Raw genomic sequence first — 24,289 nt, 5'->3', positions numbered from 1 at the left:
AATTCATCATCAGACACTGAAAACGATTCTGCGACTTTGCTCAGCGGTGTGCGAACTTGGTGCTATATTTCAAATTTCAGTGTTTTTGGTTTGATTATATTATTGAATCAAATTTATTATTATATCATTATTTTTTATGATTTTTTATTAAATTATAATTTATGATTTCATGTTTCAAGTTTTATCATATCTGGAATGTTTACTAGACTCTTGTTCAGACAGATTTCAGTGAGTTATTCCTAAAAATGACAGGCCTACAATAAAAAAACTACATATTTCCATGCAAAATAATGGTACCGCTTTCAGCACCAAAAACCAGAAATAATCATACCGCCAGGGAGGTTAATATATTTATAAATGATATAATGTCTGGGATTAAAAATACCTTTTCATTCTTTGCAGATGACACCAAGCTGTGCAGTGGAATAACATTCTTACAGGATATCACCAATTTACAAGCTGACCTCAATGCACTGTTTAATTGGGCAACTATGTGGCAAAATGAGGTTTAACCCCTTGACGACGATGTCACATAAATATGCAGCCTCACAGAACTGGGCTTTTTTTCCATGGGTCTGCATATTTGCGCATCTGTCTTTGTGCTAGGAGCGCGCTGCACAGAGACCGGGGTTTCACTGAGAGCCCCGGGTCCCATACTAATGCCTCTGATTGGTTATCACAGTGATCAGTGTTTTCTTTCTCTCTGAATGGAGGAGAGAGATACATTGGGGTTGATGTACTAAAGATAAATATACTTTGCACTGCAAGTGCAGTTGCTTTATATCCAAGGGGAAGCCCTGGAATGAAGGGAAGCTCTTCTGATTTATTTCATCCAATCATGTGCAAGCAAAAATGCTGTTTTTCTTATTTTCCTTGCATGTTCCCCTCAGATCTAGAGCAACTGTACTTTTAGTGCACAGGCTATGTGCTCTTAGTAAATTAACCCCTCTGCCTCTCTCTCCTTGCAGAGAGAAAACAAAACTGTGTGTAAAAATTTGTGTCAGTTTTCCTTTGATAATAAAAAAAATCAGGAGATGTCCAATACCATTTATCACCAAATGTAAGCCCAATTTGTCATGCAAAAAACAAGGTAAGTGTAATCCACCTGGATACACAAAGTAGTTGTAATGATATGTACAGTTTTATGAACACATGTCAAACTTGCTAAATTTTACTTAGGCGTTAAGATTTGTTTTACCCTTAGACATCAAGGGATTAATGTTGATAAATGTAAGATTATGCACTTGGGGGCTACAAATATGCATGCATCATACATACTAGGGGGGTACAACTGGGGGAATCAATGGTGGAGAAGGATCTGGGGGTTCTGGTAGATCACAAGCTTAATAATGGCATGCAATACCAAGCTGCAGTTTCCAAAGTGAGCAAAATCCTCTCTTGTATTAAGAGAGGCAGGGGCGGACTGACCATTTGGAAACTCGGGCAATGCCCAAGGGCCCGGGGTCAGTAGGGGGCCCCATGAGATGCCCTGGTACCTTTTTCATAGGCTTTTTTGAGTTTGGGCAAGGACACAGGGGCCCCATGAGCCTCTATTGCCCGGGGGCCCCATGAGTTGTCAGTCCGCCCCTGAAGAGAGGTATAGACTCCAGAGAGAGAGATATCATTTTACCCCTGTACAAATCATTAGTAAGACCTCATCTGGAATACGCAGTTCAGTTTTGGGCAACAGTTCATTGGGGAACTGGTGAAAGTGCAGAGAAGAGCGACCAAACTGATAAGAGGCATGGAGGAGCTCAGCTATGAGGAAAGATTAGAGGAACTGAATTTGGCCTCTCTTGAGTAGAGGAGCTTAAGGTGGGAAACAATTAACATGCACAGATACATAGGTGATCCATATAGTGAACTTGGTTTGGAGTTAATCGCTTTAACATCATCACAGAGGACAAGGGGCACTGTTTACAACTGGAGGAGATTTCATCTCCAAATACGGAAAGGCTTCTTCACAGTAAGAGCTATGAAAATGTGGAATAAACTCCCTCAGGATCTGGTTCTGGCCAGCTCAGTAGATTTAAGTTTTAAGAAAGACCTAGATTATTTTCTAAATGCACATAATATAATTTGATACTAATATGTATATGTTAAGTTGATCCAAGGAATATCCAATTGCCTCTTGGGGGATCAGGAAGGAATTTTTCCCCCACTGAAACAGACTGAATCATGCTGTATTAGGGATCTTTGCCTGCCTAATGATCAGCTGTTGGAATTGGACAGTATATATGGAGGTTTTCTATGTGTGTGCGTGTGTGTTTTTTTTTCCTATTGGTTGAACAGGATGGACTTGTGTCTTTTTTCAACCAGATTAACTATGTAACTATGATATAGTTATAGATATATGTATTAGTGTCACTGGTGATGTCATTGTCAGTTAGTTCCCACACAGTGTCAGTTAGTGTCAGACTGCCTGCTGCACTATCATGGTCCCACTATAAGTTGCTGATCACCTATTACTAGTATAGAAAGATAAATAAATACAAATTCCAGTATATACCATAGTTTCAGATGCTATACCTTTCACACAAACCAATCAATATGCACTTATTGGGATTTTTTTTGCCAAAGACAAATAGCAAAATGCATTTTGGCTGAAATTTAGGACAAAATCTGATTTTTAAAATTTTCTTTGTATATGATTTATAGCAGAAAATAAAAAATACTTTAACATTTACCAGTTAAAGTAGTGCAGTGCTAAATAGAAAAAAAATGGCCTGGTCATGAAGGGGGTAAAAACTTTTGGAGCCTAAGTGGATAATATGAGTCTCTTTATAGTAGGCAGTTTGGTTGACAACCTTAAAGTCATTATTTCTTTCCAGGCTAAAAGAAGAACCATTTGCATGCATTGAATTGTTGTTCTATGGACCTGTGGAAGAGGTGGCCAATAGCTAAATAGACATATCCATGGGTCTTTAGGTAAGGAAGTTTTTCTACTACATTGTTTATGATAAGGTCTATTTATAGTGACGCATGAGGCACTGTATGTAAGCAGAATGAACCATGAAAAGGCCCTACCATCTACTTGATTAAAAAAAAACCTTTGTAATATGAGGCCAGCTTTACAATTTACTTGGATCTAATTAGAACTTCCCACTATGTCCAGTAATGTCAGTATGGATTGTAATTCATTTTGAACTCATATTTTCCTGTCATTGGAAATCTGATAGCATTGAATACTATAGGTTATTGCTCACTGACCTAAAGCCTCCTTCAGCAGATTTTACATTGTGGTTATTTCACATACATGATTCTACAGCCTAGTAGGACTCATCAATCATGCCAGAAGGAACAGCTTGGATCTCTCTTGGGTCTTTAACAGAGAAATGTATGGCGCATACTAGTGCATGCTGCATAGTGTGATGTTGATCAGCGGGATAAGCACTAGGCAAGGAGATAAAGGCACCACTTCTTTACAGCTCTCCAAATATAGCAATGACCCTAGCAGGGGTATACGTAGGCACCCAAGCTTTGTGACATGATCAGAAACCTAAAAAAATCTACAGATCACACTACAAAACTCTCCCTGTCTTTAAATAAGTCTCCTATTACATTCCAAAACATTTTGGTAGTTTAACTACTATCTAATTAAACTGGCCCTTAGATCTTAGAATTTCCTACTCTGCTAATCATATTAGGGTGCTGACATTGAAGATTTTATACCACAGCTTCAATGTGCACATGTAAATCAGCCAATGTTTGGTAAAATAGCAAGAAATAGGTATCCAATGTGCCTAGATGCCTAGTGCCATAAGGCAAGATTTAATAGTACAAGTACTCTTTTCTGTAAAAACATAAGTAAAGTTTCAAACATATTACTGCACGGAATAATATTCTATCATTTCATTTTTTTCGTTTGTTGCTTTAGAAGTTTCGATTCCAGATACACTTTGGCAAAATGTTTTTCGAAAAGCAATAAATAAGTAGAAACCATACAAAGTCATCCACTATGTTCTTATCATCTGCATGAGACAATCTGCATCTACTTGAACATCAGAGATCCCAAATAATTACTTTTAATATGGATATATAAACCAAGAAAGCACATGGAGTTATGTAACAAAACTTTTGGTGTTCTGATTTTGCTGAAACAGCATAGAGTGAAAATTAAATTTGGCAGGCATGTGTCCTTTCAGAAGCAGTAGTTGCAGAAGACAGAACTCAACTCCAATACATGTGTGCTTTCCAATCTCATATAACTAAACAAACAATATTATTATAGTTAAGACCCAGCACTGATGAGATCTTTCTTTTGTTTGTCAGCTACAGTAAACCACAAAAAAGGCTCTTTTGCATGCTGCTGCTGCCATTAATCTGTTCATCTCAGCCAAGCTGATGGCAAGTGTAATCCAACAACTCTTCTCTAAACTTTACTGTTAAACTATGGTAGTGCACATTAAAGTAAACCTAATATAAAAGTTAAAGTGGAGCTCCAAAATTTAAATTGTCCTTCATTTTGGTTTCCCCGCCCCCTCCTGTATTAAAATAAAAGTGCTTAAGATTGAAATACTCTCTCTATGCACTAGTGCTATTCTCAGCTATTTTCTTGGTCTGACACTGCTGCTCCTCTTTTGGCAGGCTGACATTCATGTCATTCATGAATGCATTCTGCCAATTTCCTAGTTGTCCAGCCTGATGCTGATATATCCCCTAGAGGTGTGTTATGAATCACCCTGGGGTCACAATACTGATCAGATCTCACACTTCATTACTTGAGCACTTTGCAGTCCAGAAAGAATGCCTACTGCTACCAGCATCAAGAGCTGCAAGCCTAGGACTCAAGTTGGCTTCTGATCTGCATATTTGCCTATTTATACTTCCTCAGTGCAGGTTAACTTTAATCTTTAATGGAGCAACCTTTTTATCTCTAACTATTACCTGTTAACAACATTTGGTTTAGCAGCTGGCAGTGCTCCTAATAAGCAAGTTAGCTGATCTTCTACACTATATAACCAGAATAATTTATTCACTTTGTTCACCATTTTTAAAGTCAATAGGAGTTTGACTTTAAAATTCATTTACACTAGTGGAATACTGAGAAAATTAGGTAGCCATATAAAGACCTATCATGTGATGCTTGGAGCCATGGGGACCCTACATACATTATTTGCATTTTTTTCTTTTCTTTTTTTCTGAATAGATTTTGGATTGTGCAGCTAGATTAGATGTAGATAGGGCTTAGTGACATTCTTTATAAGTGAATGTACTGTAAATCTAAAAGTTGTGGCATCATGCATGTCATACGTAAGCTGATTGAAGGGTGAATGGAAATACTTTGAAAAGACCAGAGTAAAGTGGGGATATAACCTTGTCCAACTAGCAAACATGATGGGGTTACTGTGTGTGTGTATAATATTGGTCAATGAGCTAATTGCTTGTTTAATTGATACTGTATATGCCTAAGCTAGATAATTCAATAATAATAGGGTGTGATATTTACATAACCTGTTCTTATGTAGCTGGTAACAACATGTCCTTACAATGCTGAAATATAAAGAAACATATAGATATTTAGTTTAATCAGAGCATGTAATTTTTAAATTAATTACTTATCCACTATCTCTACATTTGTTTTACAATTAAAATGTAACATACCCTTGGCCATATTGTAAGCATCGTCTGCCATTGGACAAATCATACACTATGGCCACTTCATCTATGACAGTTAAAGTTTGGGTAAAATGTAAGATCATACTTGGGGCAATGTAAGTCATACTTGGGGGATCCCAAAATTTCCAAGCTGGACTACAGTCTTTGAGTAATGTGACAATTACAGGTGAGGGTCTGAGGGTGACAAGTGACTGTGTAGGCCTAGATGCAGTCAGACACTCACTAGTACAGATTTGTGTTTGCCTCTGTCTCCTCACATGCGCAGCTCACCTAAAAGATGACTAGGGTGTGTATGCATGCCCTGAAACTCAGAAAAGGATTCTGGAGAGCCTAGAGATCCGGGATAAACTGCAGCAGAGAAATCAATTGCAACTATGCTTTTTTCCCCTCTATTTTAACCTGTTTTGCCCAGTAACACACCTCCTGTATTAGTGAAACACCACTGTAGAGGAATGAGCACAGGACACAGCAGACATCAGCATTGTCAGTCTGGGGGGGATGGGAGTGTTAAATGTATTAGCAGATTTGAATACAAATACCAAATTGAAGTCAAATTCCAACTAACACTTTATAATCAAAGCAAACATATTTTTCCTTTTGAGATAAAGGTTTTACATGAATAAATAAAAGCTAATCATTTTAATCAATAACAGAGGTGATGCTGCTACCCCAAAAACCCACAGCAATCATCAGGATGGGATAGAGAAGAGCATGCCTGGATCAGGGGCGGACTGACCATTTGGAAACTCGGGCACTGCCCGAGGGCCCAGGGTCAGTAGGGGGCCCCAATTAGATGCCCCTGGTACCTTTTTCATAGGCTTTTTTGAGTTTGGGCAAGGACACAGGGGCCCCATGATCCCCTATTGCCTGGGGACCCTATGAGTTGTCAGTCCGCCCCTGGTCTCGATGACTGCAGTACAGTATAGTGTTATGGTATCCAATGTGAGAGTGAAAATCCAGCACCACAGCTTCTCAAAAAATATAAAAATGTAGCTTTATTTCATCCATCACATAACAGAAGAATCAGTACCAATGCATACTGATGTGTTTCCGCCTCCTACAGAAGCCTTAAGCTGGCCATACACATATAGATTTTCATTCAAGAATTTTAGTTTTAAGAATATTCGTTTGATTTTGTAATCGTTAGTGAGGTCAAATTCGATCTTTGTTTTTGACCGCAGTCACGGGAAAATTCGAACGGGCAAGAAGAAAAACTTTTCTCGATCAAATTAATTTTCGGTCAGTATATGTGGTTATCGTTCAGAAATGAAACTCGAATGTTAAAAGCAAAAAACAATTTTCGAACGACATTCGTCCATTCACCGAATGTTCAAAGAATTTTAATACGAATTTTCTCATCCGAAAATCTACACGTGTATGGCCAGCTTTAGTCAGAATTATAACATAATTATAATGATCATTTTAATCATCCCTGTCAGTGGTAAATGGATGGGCTCATCCATGTAAGCTGATACATTCTGCTGAAGAGCTTCAGCTTCTGAAAAACAGCAGAGTTGCTGGGTGAATCAACAGGTGCAAATAGAAAGCCTAAAAAAAGGAAACTAATACAGCCATCACAGCTAGAAATTGGTAAGCTGCAATATAATAGGTGTTTGCTTTTGGGTTTAATACTGCTTTAAGCAAAATAACCTAGAATTAAACATGAAATGCTTTCTGCACTTTGAAACAATTGCTATTGTTATGTACATCCTTTAGGCTAGCTGTCTCTATAAGCTGTTAAAATGGCATACAGATCAGAAATGCTGATTTCTTGCTGAAGTTTGGGCGTGGGCAGTATGATTACTGAGATGTTTGGAAATAAAACCAAGAAGTCAGGCTGCTCCTTTTGAGCTGCCCACCCACCAACATGCAACTCAGTACTCAGTGAATGAATGAGAGCACGAAAAGATGTAACTTGCAAATTATAGAACTTTTATCTTTTACTTTTTAAAAGTATGTGGGGAGTCTAAGAATAACGGAATACATTTACAATGACAAGAAAAAGGGGGGAAGAAAAGGGGAAACCTCCCCAAATTTAGGGGCGATAACAGGATTTTTGAGGTGATATCAATGATATAACAACAAAAGCTAAAATGTTACAAATGTTATTACTGATCAAATTTTAAAAAAATTCATAAGATTCAATAAAAATAAGAAATACACTTTTGTATCAAAACATAACTGATTTTTACTCATCCAAAAAATATTTCCGGTGTCATATTTCTCAACATCTTTCGCCTATTCCAGGCTTCTTCAGGTAAAAAATACCTATATAGGAAACAATAATTCAAAGATTGATGGAGGGCTACTTACCAAATAAACCTGTACATATCCAATGAATTGAAAACCATATAAGAAGTTCAAGGAAATTTTGAATGGCTGACATATGAAGTCATTTAATTTTTTACATACATGGTGTATGATATAAACTGTTTGTAAACGTAAACTTTTGATGACTCATACATGAAGGTTTGAGGACTCATACATGATACAGCAAATGTAACTGTGGAAAGACATTGTAATTGTAATGAACATGAATTTGTCTGTCGTAGGTGTTATAAAATATCTCCTAAAGAAGCCTGAAAAAGGTGAAACATGTTGAGAAACATGACACCCGGAAATATCTTTTGAATAAGTAATAATCAGTTACTATGTTTTGATACAGAAGTGTATTTCTTATTTTTATTGAATCTTTTGGTTTTTTTCAATTTGAACAGTAATAAAATGTGTAACATTTAGCTTTTGTTGCTGTTATTTCATTGATATCACCTCAAAAATCCTGTTATTGCCCCTGAATTTGGGGAGGTTTCCCCTTTTCTTCCCCCTTTTTTCCTTTTTCTTATCATTGTAAATGTATTCCATTATTCTTAGACTCCCCAAATAATTTTAATAAGTAAAAGAATAATGTTCTATAATTTGCAAGTTACATCTTTTTATGCTCTCATTCATTCACTGAGTACTGAGTTGCACGTTGGTGGGTGGGCAGCTCAAAAGGAGCAGCCCGACTTCTTGGTTTTATTTCCAAACATCTCAGTAATTTGAACAATAATAACATTTGTAACATTTTAGCTTTTTTTCTTGTTATTTCATTGATGGCACCGTAAAAATCCTGTTATGTTCACTGAATTTGGGGAGGTTTCCCTTTTTCTTTCCCCCTTTATAATTTTTCTTGTCATTGTTTAAAATTGGGATGTGGTGCCGTTGAGCTCCTCTTTGAACTTAATTCTTGTCTGAATACATTTACAGATAAAGCAGAAATGTTAGAATGTATTTACTGGAATGGCACTGGTTGGTTTGAGGAACTCCAGAGATTTGCCTACACTCCAGTGCAATATCAATAGGATAGAGATGTTATCTGATGACTTTTTTTCTTTTCAGAAAAGCATGGCCAGAAAGGGCTTTCAAAAGACCAAAGACAACCAATAGCTGGGTCCCAAAAAGGTTTTCAAATATTTTTCCAAGTCTTTCTTCTGATTCCCTTACTTCTTGAATATCCAATAAAGAGGAACTACAAACAAAATGTGAAAGTCAAATGTAAGCATTAAAAATCCTTAATGTTGGCCAAAGGTCAAACCGTAGGGTATAAAATCAAATTAGAATTGTATGTACAAATTGACTTTTTGCTTGTCTTGTATAGGAAAATGCTGGTCCAACCTCTGTAGTGCAACCTTACATTTAAGCAAAGAGTACACATTCTATTACTACTGGGAACAATGTGTACTTATTACATGTCACTGGAGACTGCAGTGGCCTATTGTCATACAGTAGGTTAGACAGACCCAAATCAGGTATATTTGCATGAGAACAGCATGACATGACTATTGTGCAGCACAACTAAGCTGGCAAAGCTTGCATATGCAGGGAGTAAAAATACTTTCTCAAATATATATATATATATATATATATATATATATATATATATGCATGCAATTTCTAACTATTTATGAAGAAACGTTTTTTGTAAAATCTGAACAGATAAGATTATCAGCAATTAAATGATCTCTTTCACATGTACTGTATGTCTAAGAAAAGTTAAAAAAACAAAACTATAGTTCCATGTATAAAGTAAGTTATTTACTAATATTAATGGAATGTAGACACTTAGAAGGACCAATGTATTCCTTTAAAGATGCTCAAGAACCCCCGAAAGTCCACCTGGAAGTGATATGCTCTGGCACACCCTCTCTAAGTGCTTGGCCAGACCAGTGCATTTCAGGTGTGATTTGTGAATTGAAATCACACCTGAAATTGCATCTAATGAATGTGAATGTCAGTGTCTTAACATGTGCGATTTGCTGCAGCACGATTTCTAAAGTAGTTCTTGCATTACTTTTTCTGCAGTTTTGTTGCGATTTCACATACATAGAATATAACAGAAATCGCACTGCAAACTGCAAGAAATCGTTGAAAATCTTCACAAGTAGCAATAAAGTCTTCAGAAATCGCACCTGAAATCACGTGATTTTAAATCGCAATGGTGTGACCTGGGACCTTTAGCTGTGTAATTCAGCATTTTCATACTTACTGGCCTTGGTATTAGGGCTCCTAATATATTCTTGCAGAAGCCTAAATACCCCTCTAGGTGCCTAATTTTTATTCATATTACCAGTTAAATATGTTTAGGAGGATTACTTCCATGATGTTCTAATTTCTACAAAGTTAAACCTAGTTCCGCACTAAAAGGTTTCCACAAGGAGCAGAAAAGTCGAAACAACTACCAGTTCAGTCTCACCTTGTTCTGGCCTATCTCCCAGCAAAGAATTTAATTAATATTCAGCAAACAATGAGTTGCTCTTTAACTCAGATGCTTTACTATGCCAGAATCATGATTTCAGAGATAATCTGCAGTGATAAAATTTGCCGGACTTAATTTCTCCTTCATATATACAGGTTTAATCTTGCCGAAGAAGCAATATTTCATTGTTACATACCAGTCTATTAAAGAACTCACAGATTCTTCAGTGGGGTTAAACAAAGGTACAGTCCCCATTGGAGACAGTTGACAGGTCAAGGAAAACTGAGTCATTTTGATGACACATTTGACCTTCTGTCACACTCCTTGCCTCCTTTTATGTGAATAGGGTCAATGAATAATAAAACTGACTGCTCAAATGCTGAATGTAAACGAAAAAAAAAATCACTTAACAGTGATTTAGCACGAACTTCAAGCGTGTAGTTATTCCCACATATGTGTGTTCTTCAAAGGTTTTTCAATATGTTTACCATGCTTTGCAGCTATACAATCAATTTGTGATTTAAATGTCAATAAAAAACTTGGTGTTCAAAAGAAAACACAAACTTAGGTGATCTGGTTACCAAAGACAAAAAAAATGTAGTTTTCACTGTTCTACTGATAAAGCTTTTTATTGTATTTTGGAAGCACCACATTTAAAGACATTCATAGTCTTCTGTGTATCTGTGCTGTTTAATATACGTATAATCAAACAGTGCACCCGAATTAGACATATATTCTGTGCATAGGTACTGGATAATTCCAAAGATTCAAAACATCTATAAATTAAATATCACACCATCTCAATAGTTTACAACATCATTTGCCATTAGTAGAGTCCCAGATAATGAAATAAGTGCCCTTGCTTGTGTTCCAAACTAAATTAAAGCGCTTCGCTTGTTCAGCTGCTTTAAAGTGCTCCACGTTGCCCCACATGGACTAAAACTCACCCTTAGCCAATGACCATCTATTTCTAGAGTGGTCTATAGCGCTTGTGGGGCATTTCCCAATGAAGTTGGGAAGTGTCTGAAGACGATCTTTGATCAAAACGCATTGAGGATTGATGACGCAACTTCCATTGACGTCACTTCCGGCGTATGGAAGCATGCCGCTTCGATGAGCGCTTAGTCCAGCGGCTTCCATTACATAAATAAGGCTGAGTACACCATGTGCGGGCAAAGGCACTTTATTTGTGAGTGTTTTTTTTATATATCTATTTTACAATCAATTATAATATAGTTTTACACTATGGGATTCCCCTTCCTGTTCTTTTTGTGGTATGTGCATCCCGAGATTGCGGTGATCTAGAGAGAACCAACTTCATTGGGAAATGCCCCACAAGCACTGTAGACCACTCTAGAAATAGATTGTCATTGGCTAAGGGTGAGTTTTAGTCCATGTGGGGCACCTTTGAGCACCGTGGACCACTTTAACACAGCTGGACAAGTGAAGCACTTTAAGTAAGTTTGGAACACAAGCAAGGGCACTTATTTCATTACCTGGGACTCTATTAACCTCTTGCCGTCCGCCTGCTGTTTATAAACGGCAGGGCGGTGGCAGTCCAGGGTCGGGTTGCCGTCCATAAATGGCACCCGCCTTTTCTAGCTGTGCGCGCTCCCTGGGAGCGCGCACCACCGCGATCCGGTGCCCGCTGTGTCCTCCGGACACAGTGAAACACCGATCGTCGGACGGGACCTCTGTACGAGGTCCCGATCATGTGATCACTGATTGGCGAATCAGTGAACACATGCAAAGTAGTAAGCAAGATGTCACTTGTGACATCATTGCTTACTATGTGTGAAATCTGTGAATGATCACAGAGGTCACATGGTACAAGGCTATTCACAACAGCCTTGTACCATGTGACAAGCTGTGACCACTCACAGCTCACTCAGTAATTCTCAATGACTGCAGGAATGCAGACAGAGAGAAAGAGAAATGATTGCTTTTACATCCTATATGGATGTAAAAGCAATCAGTGTAAAAAAAAAAAAAAAAAAAAAAATTTTCATCACCCTCCACAAGTAGTACAGTGTCACCATGGTGGCAGTGTACTGCTAGGGTGACAGTATGTAAAAAAAATAAAAATAAATAAAAAATAATAATATAAAAAAAATAAAATAAAATGTAAAAGAAAATGTTTAAAAATTATAATTTTTGGTTATAAACTAATTTGGATTTTTTTTTTTTACTAAAAAAAATAACGGAATAAATTTTGGCTAAGATTTATGATGAAATATTATTTATTTGCAAAATTTTATTTAAAAAAACACTTTTTTTCAAACTTTTTGAACTTTTTCATTTACATAGTAAAAAAAATAAAATTCCCAGCGGTGAATAAATACCACCAAAATAAAGCTTTATCTGTCTCAAAAAAATGGTAAAAAATTCATATGGGTACAGTATTGCATGACCGCGCAATTATCATTCAAAGTGTGATAGCGCTGAAAGCTAAAAATTGCCCTGGACAGGGAGGGGGTAAAAGTGTCCGGACAGGAAGTGGTCAATGGCAAATTATGCTGTAAACTATTGAGATGGTGTGACATTTGATTTTGCTTGACAACTTTGTTTGCCTGTAGGGTGAAGTGCTAAAAGCAGTAGCTTGGAAAATCCCAAACTTTAGTTTTAAACATTGCTGGGAATAGAGGTAACTAAGACGCACAACCTATTTGCTGAGCGCAGCAATCCGTGGTGAGCTGTGTCCCTCAGACACAGTACATCACCAATCAAGGTAAAGAGCCAATGACATTGGCTCTGTCCCATATAATCAGCAGTGTCCAATTACAGCTGATCACATGTAAACAGATGTCAGTTATCGACATTTCCTTTCCTCTGTGCTGTCACTGTCTGAGGAAAGGAAAGCTGATAATCAGCTTTCCTGTGACAGTGCTGATAATCAGTGTAGCCCAATCAGTGTCCATCATTTCAGCCCCATCAGTGCTGCATATCAGTGCCCATAAGGGTCAGCTCATCAGTGGCCATTAATGCAGCCTCATCAGTGCAGCCTATCAGCGCCCATCAGTGCAGCCTCATCAGCGCACATCAGTGAAGAACAATTACTTATTTGAAACATTTTAAACGGCAATGAAGAAAACTTTTTTTTTTCATAGCTTGAAGTGAAGCTCTGATGATTTTCATCATCCAGTCATGTGCAAGCAAAAATGCAGTTTATTTCATTTTCATTGCACATGATCGGGCGTTTTTGAAAAATGAAATGTCACCGTATTTACTAAGCTCTGATGAACGTTTCCTTGCCCATTGCAACTTCTAATGTAAAGTGAACAGCCTATTTGCCTTTAGTAAATTAACCCTAATACAGGATATGAGCCAAACCTACCAACTATACTGGCTTATTATTCATATTTATATGTTCCCCCCTCTTCATCATGTGTCTTCCTCTTTCATGTAGGTAACAATTGTTTTAATTCTGCAATATAATTATTATTATTATTATACAGTATTTATAAAGCGCCAATAGTTCACTCAGCGCTGTACATTACAAAGGGGGACAGAACATGTGACAGAACAATACCAATACAATGCAAAACATGAGGGGATCGAGGGCCCTGCTCTTTCGAGCTTACAATCTAGAAGGGATGGGATAGTGGTACAGGAGGAGATAGCTGTGGAGGATGGAGTGGTAGGAAGAGTGGAGGAGGTCAGCAAGTTAGCAGGGGGTGAGGTAGGCTTCCCTGAAGAGATGGGTTTTCAGGGTGCGCCTAAAGGAGAGGAGAGTAGGTGATAATCTGATGGGTTGGGGCAGGGAGTTCCAGAGGATGGGTGACACCCTGGAGAAGTCCTGGAGGCGGGCATGGGAGGAGGAGACCAGGGAACTAGAGAGAAGGAGGTCTTGTGAGGAGCGGAGTGTGCGTGTTGGGCGGTACTTGGATATTAGGTCAGTGATGTAGTTCGGGGCAGTATGGTGGACAGCTTTGTACGTCAGTGTTAGGATTTTAAATTTGATCCGTTGCGCAATCGGAAGCCAGTGGAGGGATTGGCAGAGGGGGGTGGCGGAAATGGAGCGGTTGGAAAGGTGAATGAGTCTGGCAGCCGTATTCAGGATCGACTGAAGCGGGGATAGCCAGCGGCGAGGCAGGCCAGTGAGGAGGGAGTTGCAGTAGTCGAGTCGTGATATGATGAGGGAGTGGATGAGCTGTTTAGTGGTTTCTGGGGTTAGGAACGTGCGTATTTTGGCGATGTTGCGGAGGTGGAGTCTGCACGAGTTTGTTAAAGATTGGACTTGGGGCTGGAAGGATAGGTTGGAGTCCAGAATGACACCAAGTACTCTGGCCTGCAGAGCGGGTTTGATATTGGCGTTGTTGGATGTGATGTAGAAGTCAATGGGGGGTGGGGTTCGGGCTGGGGGGAAGACAAGGAGCTCGGTTTTGGAGAGATTCAGTTTAAGGAAGTGGAGCGACATCCAATCTGATATGTCGCTCAGTAGGTGTGTGATTTGGGCAGAGACCGAAGGGGTGAGGTGGGGGGTTGAGAGATAGATTTGTGTGTCGTCGGCATAGAGGTGGTAGTTGAAGCCGTGAGAGTGTATGAGTTGGCCAAGGGAGGAGGTGTAGATGGAGAAGAGAAGGGGCCCAAGGACAGAGCCTTGAGGGACCCCAACAGAGAGGGGGAGTGAGGGGGAGGTGGTAGCATTATAGGTAACGCTGAAAGAGCGTTGTGACAGGTAGGATGAGAGCCAGGAGAGAGCAGAATCTCTGAGGCCGAGGGAGTGTAGTATTTTGAGGAGGAGGGGGTGGTCAACTGTGTCGAAGGCCGCAGAGAGGTCAAGGAGTAGGAGCACTGAATAGTGGCCATTAGCTTTGGCGGTTAGAAGGTCGTTGGAGAGTTTGAGTAAGGCGGTTTCGGTGGAGTGTAGGGGGCGGAAGCCAGACTGTAGGGGATCGAGGAGGTTGTTGTCGTTGAGGTGAGAGCATAGGCGGGTGTAGACGAGACGCTCGAGGAGTTTAGATGTAAGTGGGAGCAGGGAGATGGGTCTGAGGTTGTTCGGGTCATTGGGGTCCAGGGAGGGCTTTTTAAGTATGGGGGTGATGTGTGCATGCTTCAGTGGGGAGGGGAAAGTGCCGGAGGAGAGGGAGAGATTAAAGATGTGGGTGAGGGAGCGTAGGATGGAGGGGGAGGGAGGTCGTAGGAATTGTGAGGGGATAGGGTCGAGGGGGCAGGTGGTGAGGCGGGCATCAGAGAGGATCTTGGAGACTTCCTCAATGGTAGTAAGGTCAAAGGTGTGGAGTGTTGGGGGAGCTTCAGTATGAGGAATGTAGGGTGGGGTGGGAGTGGAGGTCAGAGCAGTGGTGGGGCCGTGGGAGAGGGGTGATGAGGGGGTAGCTGAGTGAGGGGGAACGGGGTCGGAGGGAGTTTGAGCAGTGACGAAGTCCCTGCGGGTAATGTCGAGGGGGAGGGGGGATGAGGGGGTAGCTGTGTGAGAGGGGACGGGTTGAGAGGGCGTGTGAGTTGCGGCAATGTCCTTGCGAATTGTGTCAATCTTGTTTTTGAAGTGATTGGCAATCTCAAGGGCGGTGAGCGAGGTGCTGGGTGGAGGTGGGGGTGGAGAGAGTAGAGAGTTGAAGGTGGAGAAGAGTCGGCGAGGATTGGAGGAGAGGGCCTTGATGAGGGTCAGGAAGTAGGCTTGTTTGGCTGCGTGGAGGGAGGAGGTGTAGGTGCGGAAGGCAGATTTGTAGCAGGTGAAAGCTTGTTGGGATTTTGTTTTGCGCCATAGTCGCTCCAGGGCACGACTGCGTCGTTTGAGGGTTTTGGTGTGATCAGTCTGCCAAGGCTGGAGCAGTCGGAGTCTGATGTTGCGTGTGGTTAAAGGCGCTAGTGAGTCAAGGGCTGCTGACAGCGCGTTGTTGTAGGCAGTCATAGCCAAGTCGGGGCAGGACAGGGGGAGGATGCGGTCGTGGAGTTGATCAGCTGCAGAGTGGAGGGGGGCAGGGTTAAGGTTGCGGAGGTTACGGCTGGTAGTAGTGTGACATTTGGAGGGGTAGGCGTTGGAGGACGAGGAGATAGAGAAGGTGATCAGGTTGTGGTCAGAGAGAGGGAAGGGGGTGTTAGTGAGGTTGTGGGGAGCGCAGCGGTTGGAGAAGACAAGATCAAGGATATTACCGTTGGAGTGGGTGGTGGATTGTATGCACTGTGCAAGTGCAAAGGAGGAGGTTAAGTGGAGGAGACGGGCTGTGTCCGGGTTGTCAAGGTTGACAGGGATGTTGAAATCCCCAAGAATGATGGTGGGTAGCTCAGAGGAGAGGAAGAAGGGTAGCCAGGAGGAGAAGTCTTCCAGGAAGCGGGGTATGGATCCAGGAGGCCGGTATATCACAGCAATCTTCAGGGGGGTTGGGGAGAATAGTCGGACGCAGTGGGCCTCGAAGGAGGAGAAGGATAGGGAGGGGGGGTTTGGGAGGACTCGGAAGGTGCTCCGCGGTGACAGGAGCAGACCAACCCCACCACCTTTACGACCGTTAGGTCTGGGTGAGTGGGTCCAGGTGAGACCTCCATAGGAGAGTGCAGCAGGGGAGGTAGAGTCAGTGGGCTGGATCCAGGTTTCCGTGATCGCCAGGAGGTTGAGGGAGCGGGAAACAAAGAGGTCGTGGATGGCGGTAAGCTTGTTGCACACCGATCGGGCGTTCAGGAGTGCACATGAAAACGGGGGGGAGATTTTAGGGAGCAGGGGGACAGATACTAGGTTGCGGTAGGACATGGCGGCGGGAGGGTGTTGTGCGGGTGAGGGAGGTGGTGGAGGGCCAGGATTCGGGGAGATGTCTCCCGCGGCTAGGAGGAGGAGAAGGGTGAGAAAGGTGGCATGGGAACGGGATGTGCAGGAGCGTGAGAAACTCCTAGTGGAGGTGTTGGGGTCAGTGGGAGAGTGGAATAATAGGAGGAGGTGGTGGGTGCCATAGAGTGGCGAAGGAAGCAGTGAGGACACAATGTACAAATGTTTAGGAGGAGCAGAGGGATATAGTGAATGGATTTTGGGAATGGAGGAGAGGAAAATGAGAAGGAGTAGAAGAGGCATTGTGGGGGGTGATGAGAGCAGTAGTAGGGAGATGATAGCAATGAGGGGGAGATGTGCAAGTTTTGGGGTGGAGCAGAGGGGTAAAGAAATGAGATTTGGGAACAGAGGATAGTAGTATGAAGAGGAGGGGTGTATTATATAAAAGTACACAGAGTGGGAGTCAGGCATGTAAGAGATGTTTCCCAGGGTGTTTGCTTGCAGTCTGTCCAGCATGCAGTAGAGTTTCTTGCTGTTGTTGTGTCTTTCTCCTGCTTTAGTTCAACTGCTGTGTTTAACTGCTTCGCACTCTTTCGAAACCGCACTCCGTCAGAAGCAGCACCCCCATCAGAGACTGTGCCCCCCATCTTACCTTATGGTCCAAGGATATATCTACAGACATTTCAAACCCAAGTGATGGCTATATTACATTTCTGCTTCCCTCTCTCAGTGAAGGTTTTCTCAGATTTCTTCAGAAAGATTGGGTTTCCAATGTTTGATAATAGACAAATAATATGCATATTAAAACTGTATCTACTTTTTTAAGCAGAGCAAAAATACCAGAAAATCTTGGTCTTTTTGATTTGAGGTGAGTAGTAAAATCCTGTCCTTTTTGATCTGAGATAAGTAGAACCTTTTCTTCTACTATGCTTATGGTCTGATGCGAGTGTCACTTATTTTTTTCCAAGTTCGCACAGAGGTAGTTATCTGGTGCATTTGGACTGATTTACTAAGTCCTTTTGGGCGGAGCTTGTCAAGGTTTCTTCTTTGATGACTGTTTTTCTTTGCATGCCTGTTTAGTTTCACAAGAAATGTCATGGTCAAACAAGACAAGTAAGAGAATGAAGTAGTTTCATTTTACCAGACGTTTGAGTTGCAGAGCTGAAAATTTCACCAAATATTTTGTGTGATTACTTAGTTATTTATTCATGTGCAAATAAATACTGTAAGTAAAGAGGAATTTGCTTTTCACGTGATTGGATAATTTAAGTGAATAGTCACATCATTTATTGTGTGAAGATTCTCAACTCCTTTTGTAAATCAGCCTCAGCATCTTGGGATAAATGAATAACCTCTTCACCCTGGCTATACACATATATGCGTCCTCTCGGCAGGTGGGCTGCATATATGCATCCCTATGTAAATACATTACCATGCTGAGAGCATGCTGGTTACTGTGCTGGGAGCACTCAGGGAGCATGCTGAGAGCATGCTCCCTTAGTGCTCCCAGCACAGTAACCAGCAGGTATCATAAAGATACTGATGCATACTTGAGATCGGGAGCTTTCCGATCATGTGACCACTGTGACTGCCAATCACAGCGGTCACATGACTGGAACACCCGCCTTCATCTCCATTGAGAACCTCTTATAGGGTCAGAGATGGTGGCAAGAAGGGTTTTAATGTATAATGGTAAACTTTGAAGGTATGTTAACTGTCATGAACCTGGCTGAGATCAGCCTAAAGAGGGGGCTTGCACTTCTTTTCCAACACCACTGATAGAGGTGACAGGAGATGTAAGGACAGAGAGTAGCATGGAGGCCGATATTGCTGGCAGCACAGGATGTTGGATGTGAGACACAGACAACTGTGGACCACCGGATAAGGACCAGAGGCAGGAACACGATAGCACCCAATTAGTGGACAGGAAGGAAGCCAGGACACAAGCCAGAGGTCATCAACAGCAGCAATGAAATACTGAATCAGAAGACAGAGGCAGAGTCAAGATACAAGCCAAGGTCATCAACAGCCAAACAATGAGATACAAAAACATAGGGCAGAGGAAGGATACAAGCCATGGTCATCAACAGCCGAACAATGAGATACAAAAACATAGGGCAGAGGCAGGATACAAGCCAAGGTTAGTTCACAGGTAAGCAGTAAGGTACCAAATCAGAAAGCAGGATACAAAGTAAAAAACAGAGGCTGAAGTCACAATGAGTAGACAGGAATCCAAAGGCAGGTCAAAAGCAGGCTGGATTATAAAAAAGAAGGCATACATAGCAGGTCAGGTCACAGGTAAATCAGGGCTTAGCTGAAGACCACTCACCAATCTCTCCATGTCATATTCCAGCTGAAATAGGCCACTTAGCGCCAATACCAGTGCTTCACCTGCACATGTGCCTATGTGCACGCTGCTTAATGTGCACACTACTACATGTCTTGCAGTGTGCTTATGCTCAGAAACATGCACATGCGCATGCACAGGTCTTCTTGCATTAACATTATTACCATTCTCACCTAAACTAACATTTTGTGATGGAGCATTATTGGTAGAAGTGAAGGCTGGGTAGATTACCTTACATTTGCTGACAAACGGACTGTGTATACTTTTAGCTATCTGCCACATGCACACCGTATTGTTTTTATAATTTTCCTTTTTCAACTCATCTACTTTTGGTCTTACCCTGTAATTTCCTCTTGATATAGCAGTGTAGTCCAAACTCCTAATTCATCTACTCTATTTTGTCATTTAATTTCCACCGCTACCACATAACAAAATCAATTCTATGGCCCCCAGACCACAAATGGTTTCCCTCTCACTGTTTTCTGTTTTAGTCACGGAAGCAACATTTTCTCCATTAATCACTTTTTTCAGTAAAATCACATTCTATTTAATAGTTAACCAAAGCTTTTTTCAAAATGCTAAATTATCCCGTCTAAATCCTCATTAAACATCTATCATTAAGATTCTTTGAAAACAAACCGCATATCAAAATTATAGGCATCCATTTCTTTGTAGTTTTTTTTTCTGCCAAATACACATAAGCAGTTAAAACGCATTCTTGATACAACTGCACATCCCATTACTACCAGTGACTCAATGGTGTGGGTAAAATGGAGCTGCAGTTGGAGTCATAAGGGTCCTCTTAAATAAAAAACTGTAATCCCAACTTATTGGTTTGCTGGCTTTCTCACGGTTTTCCAGATATTTAAAAAAGAGTAAACAGGCTGGCAAAAGTGACTTTTCAGAATTGAGGAGTAAATGCCATTTAAAAAAAAAAAATCTGGTGAACCAAACTGGTGAACTATAACAAAAATCTGAGAACTTATACAGGAAGCTTGCAAAAAATGTGTATTCCACTGTTAGAGTGGTGCATGAATCCTGTAAATTTCTCAGACTATGGTTTGTCATAAAGGGGGCATGTTTCATTAAAATGCAAGACAACTAAAATGGCAAATATACAAGAACCTAATAAAAGGAAATAGTGCTTGTAATGTAATAATATAGTGTTTTATGTGCTGGACAGAACAAAGAAGACATGCTTGATGCATCAAACTTTACATTCAGGGTCTATCAGGACAGTCCCACCCTTAAATCTAAGGCCACAACATAAACTTTACACACTTTTAAGATTGTTCAAATTAATAGGAGTAGGCTAGAAATAGTTGAAAAATACATTGTGGAAATGGATATATGATTTATCATTTTGTCCATAGACATGATTTAACATGACATTGACACCAATTGATGGACCAATTGTAGTGCCTCCCAGTGTTTACTGACACATGAGTTATCTTTCTGGTCTTTCAGAGGAATTCAAAATTTTAAAAAAAAACAAACATATGGAAAAATATATGGTATAAATAATGGGGTCAGCTGTAAGCTTGGTATTCATCTATTCAGCCAGTGATTGTTTTTCAGTTAAAAGTAATCCAGGCTGATCTAGAGGAGCCTGATCACATTTTACGGGGTTCAGAAGGTGCCACCCTGACCCCAACCCCCACCCCCACCAGTAAAACCAATTTTTCCTCAATCAGGATTTGTTAAAGAGATAAGTAATATTATATCAGTTCTGGAATATGCTAAAACTCCTCCTAGGAGGACATAGCGGTGATATCCTTTGATGTAGTTAAAGGGTTTGACAATATTGCCTTTGAATGGCTGTTTCAAGTTATGGCTGCTATGGGCTTTTCTGGTAGTATTTTAGACTTCATTCATAAAATGCATTATTCTCCTTCAGCTAGAAATTACATTATGATTATTTATCACAACTGATTTGATTGATAAAGGGCACTTGACAAGGGTGTCCGCTTTCATCAACTTTATTTAATATTGCTTTTGAACATTATCTAGATGCCTTCATTTTAGGAAGGGAACAAAAATAGGAAAAACAGAGATTCAAACTGTATTATTAGTAGATGAATACATATTTTCATCACAACCAGAACATGATATCCCAGAGATTCAAAAATATTTGAACAATACAGTAGATTTTTTGGTTTGCATATAAACCTTAACAAAAGTGAGGCACTACCAACTACAACTATACACCACAAAAAGTGGGAACAACATACTGCGTTTGTGCTAGCCTATTTTGCACCCTAGGCAAGACCAGCTACTTGCACCCCCCCCCCCAAAATTTTTTTTTTTGCCAATGTTAGCTGAGGAGCTGGGAGTACAGCACCTCATTGGCTGGATACCTCTTCATCACAGATTGGCTGAAGTTTGCAAGAGACAGCTTCATCTCCAGCTAAAATCATCCAATACTGTCTGAGGACAGTAACACCAAGACCCAGAAGTTACATTTTACATGTTGCTTCTGGGTCATTAACAGGAAGGGGAAATCAGTAAACAGGTGTTTGCTGATCTCCCTCTCTTCTACCAGTGGCACACACCATGCAGGTCCCAGGTCTGCTTCTGGGAATGCAGAGCCTGGGAAGCATGGCAGGGCACATGGGGGGGCGTGAAAGCGATCTGGAGGCTGCACAGATATTGGATGATTTCCACCTGACAGATTTACTCACACTCAATGAGATGCTTCCTGTTAGTTCTCGGCTGTTAGTGTAGCTGAGTCACTCTTTTACCATCCCCCAACCACTCCCCATTATGTTGCAAAAGGCACAACACCCCGGCACTATTATTATTATTATTATTATTATACAGTATTTATATAGCGCCAAAGGGTTTGCTCAGCTCTGTACAATAGCAAGGGGGACAGAACATGAGACAAGACAGAAACAATACAATACACGAGGGGTTCGAGGGACCTGCTCTTTCGAGCTTACAATCTAGGAGACTATTGCCATACTATGATGGCAGTGCCTTTGCATCATAATGAGGAGTGGTTGGTGGTAAAAGTGTGGCTCAGACAGACATTTTTAATGTCCCTCAGACACCAGTGTAAATAAGAACTAACAGGAAGCATCTCGCTGTGCTTATGTGATCGTCATCATTATCTTGATAATGATCACACAGTACAGAAGGTGTTGTATGTCTGCTTGTTTACAGCATATGGCTGTATCTCTGTTTGTGCCTCAGAAAACAGAAATTGTGAGCTTGCCTGTGCATCAGGTTCCCATTGCTGCCCATGCCCTCAGCCACTTGAATCACCTCCCACCACCAGGCTACAGCCTTCGCCTTCGCCTTCCGTCCTCCAGCAGAGAAAAGGGATAATCACTCCACCAATGAAAGGCTGTGAGCTGCCACAGCCAGCCGCGACTGATCAGCATCGCAAAACACAGTGCAGCTTTAGGCGCCTGCGCCCGAAATTTAAAAAAAAAAAAAGTCTCTCTGCTCCTCCTCCTGGGTCCCTTTGGTGAAATGTTGGGGCCCAGGAAAAATATAATTAATGTTACAGCAGGGCAAGCTGTACTGCCCTCTCAGCGCCCCTGGTCAGGCCTACACCCTAGGCGGCTGCCTAGTTTGCCTAGTGGTAGCACCAGCCCTGAGTGAAGGAATATATTATGTATATAGGGATAATTATTGGTAATATGCCATTTTCACTGAATGATTTGAATTATCCAACATTAATAAATAAGATAGTCAAAGACTTGGAGATGTGGGCTGCTCTTCCACTCTTGTTATTTGGGAGACACGATCTTATTAAGATGGTGAGTTTAGCCCGTCTTCTCTATCCTTTACAAACATTACCATTTCTTCTTAAACATAAGGCGTTGAACCAATTAATGAAGGCTATGACTAGGTTTTTATGGCATGGGAAGAGACCACGAATATTAATATCTACTCTTTCTTTTCCTAAAAATAAAGGGGGTCTTAGCTTTAGTTTGCTTACTGAGACATGCTTTGGACTGGCTAGCGTCGTCGCCAAGTTACTCTAACTTATATAGAGAATAGGCCTCTCCATGGAATCTATCTGCTTTAATACACACTAAGATGAGAAATCTGCCTCCAAGTTTGAAGACTAACTTACTTTATAAGGATTCAGTAGTAGCTTGGAGAGAGTTGAGGAAAAAACAAGGAGTATCTCCCTATGTATCAAAGTGCCTGCCAATTCAGGATAATCCACATTGTAGCGATTAGGCAGATATTCAAACCTGGAGGTGGAATGGGTTAATTATGGCACACCAATGGTACCATACTAATTCTTACTCATGAAAGTCTTTTCAAACCGTCTCTTTGGAATTTAACATTCCAAATCAGCATTAACTCTACTACTTACAAATATCTAGTTATCTAGGGTACTGTTGTGGTGATATGCTCTATGCAATCAAGCTGACCTTTCTGGAAAGGTTGATAGGAAACTGCATATATGCTATATCTCATGTATACCATCCTTTGAATGATATCTTCTCCAAGCCAGTGAAAAATACAAGTGTAAAAAATTGGCAAGTTCATCCTTTGAAAATCTGGTGATTAAATTATTGCAGGGATACAACAAAGTTTGCAGAATCATTATAAATAAGTGCTGGAAAATAACTCCATTTAATACTATACATAGAGCATATACCCTGCTTATAATAAATTCCTCATCATCATATGCAGGAATATGTCCAAAATGTAATTTATATCAACCCACGTTGGCACATAGATTGTGGCAGTTTCCTCTCTTGGGAGAAGGTGCTGTGATATACATAAATCTGGTTACAGGTATTACTGTTCACAAAAACCTCTTCATGTTACTGTTTACTGTCAGGCTACAAAAATATGTATTATAAATAGGTGGACATGCTAATTTGCAGTGGATTCATCTATG

This window comes from Staurois parvus, unplaced genomic scaffold (assembly GCF_062004578.1).
Source record: "Staurois parvus isolate SC_StPar_1 unplaced genomic scaffold, SC_StPar_1.0 ptg000520l, whole genome shotgun sequence".
In the NCBI taxonomy this organism is placed as follows: Eukaryota; Metazoa; Chordata; class Amphibia; order Anura; family Ranidae; genus Staurois; species Staurois parvus.
Note: the sequence above shows the minus strand (reverse complement) of the source record.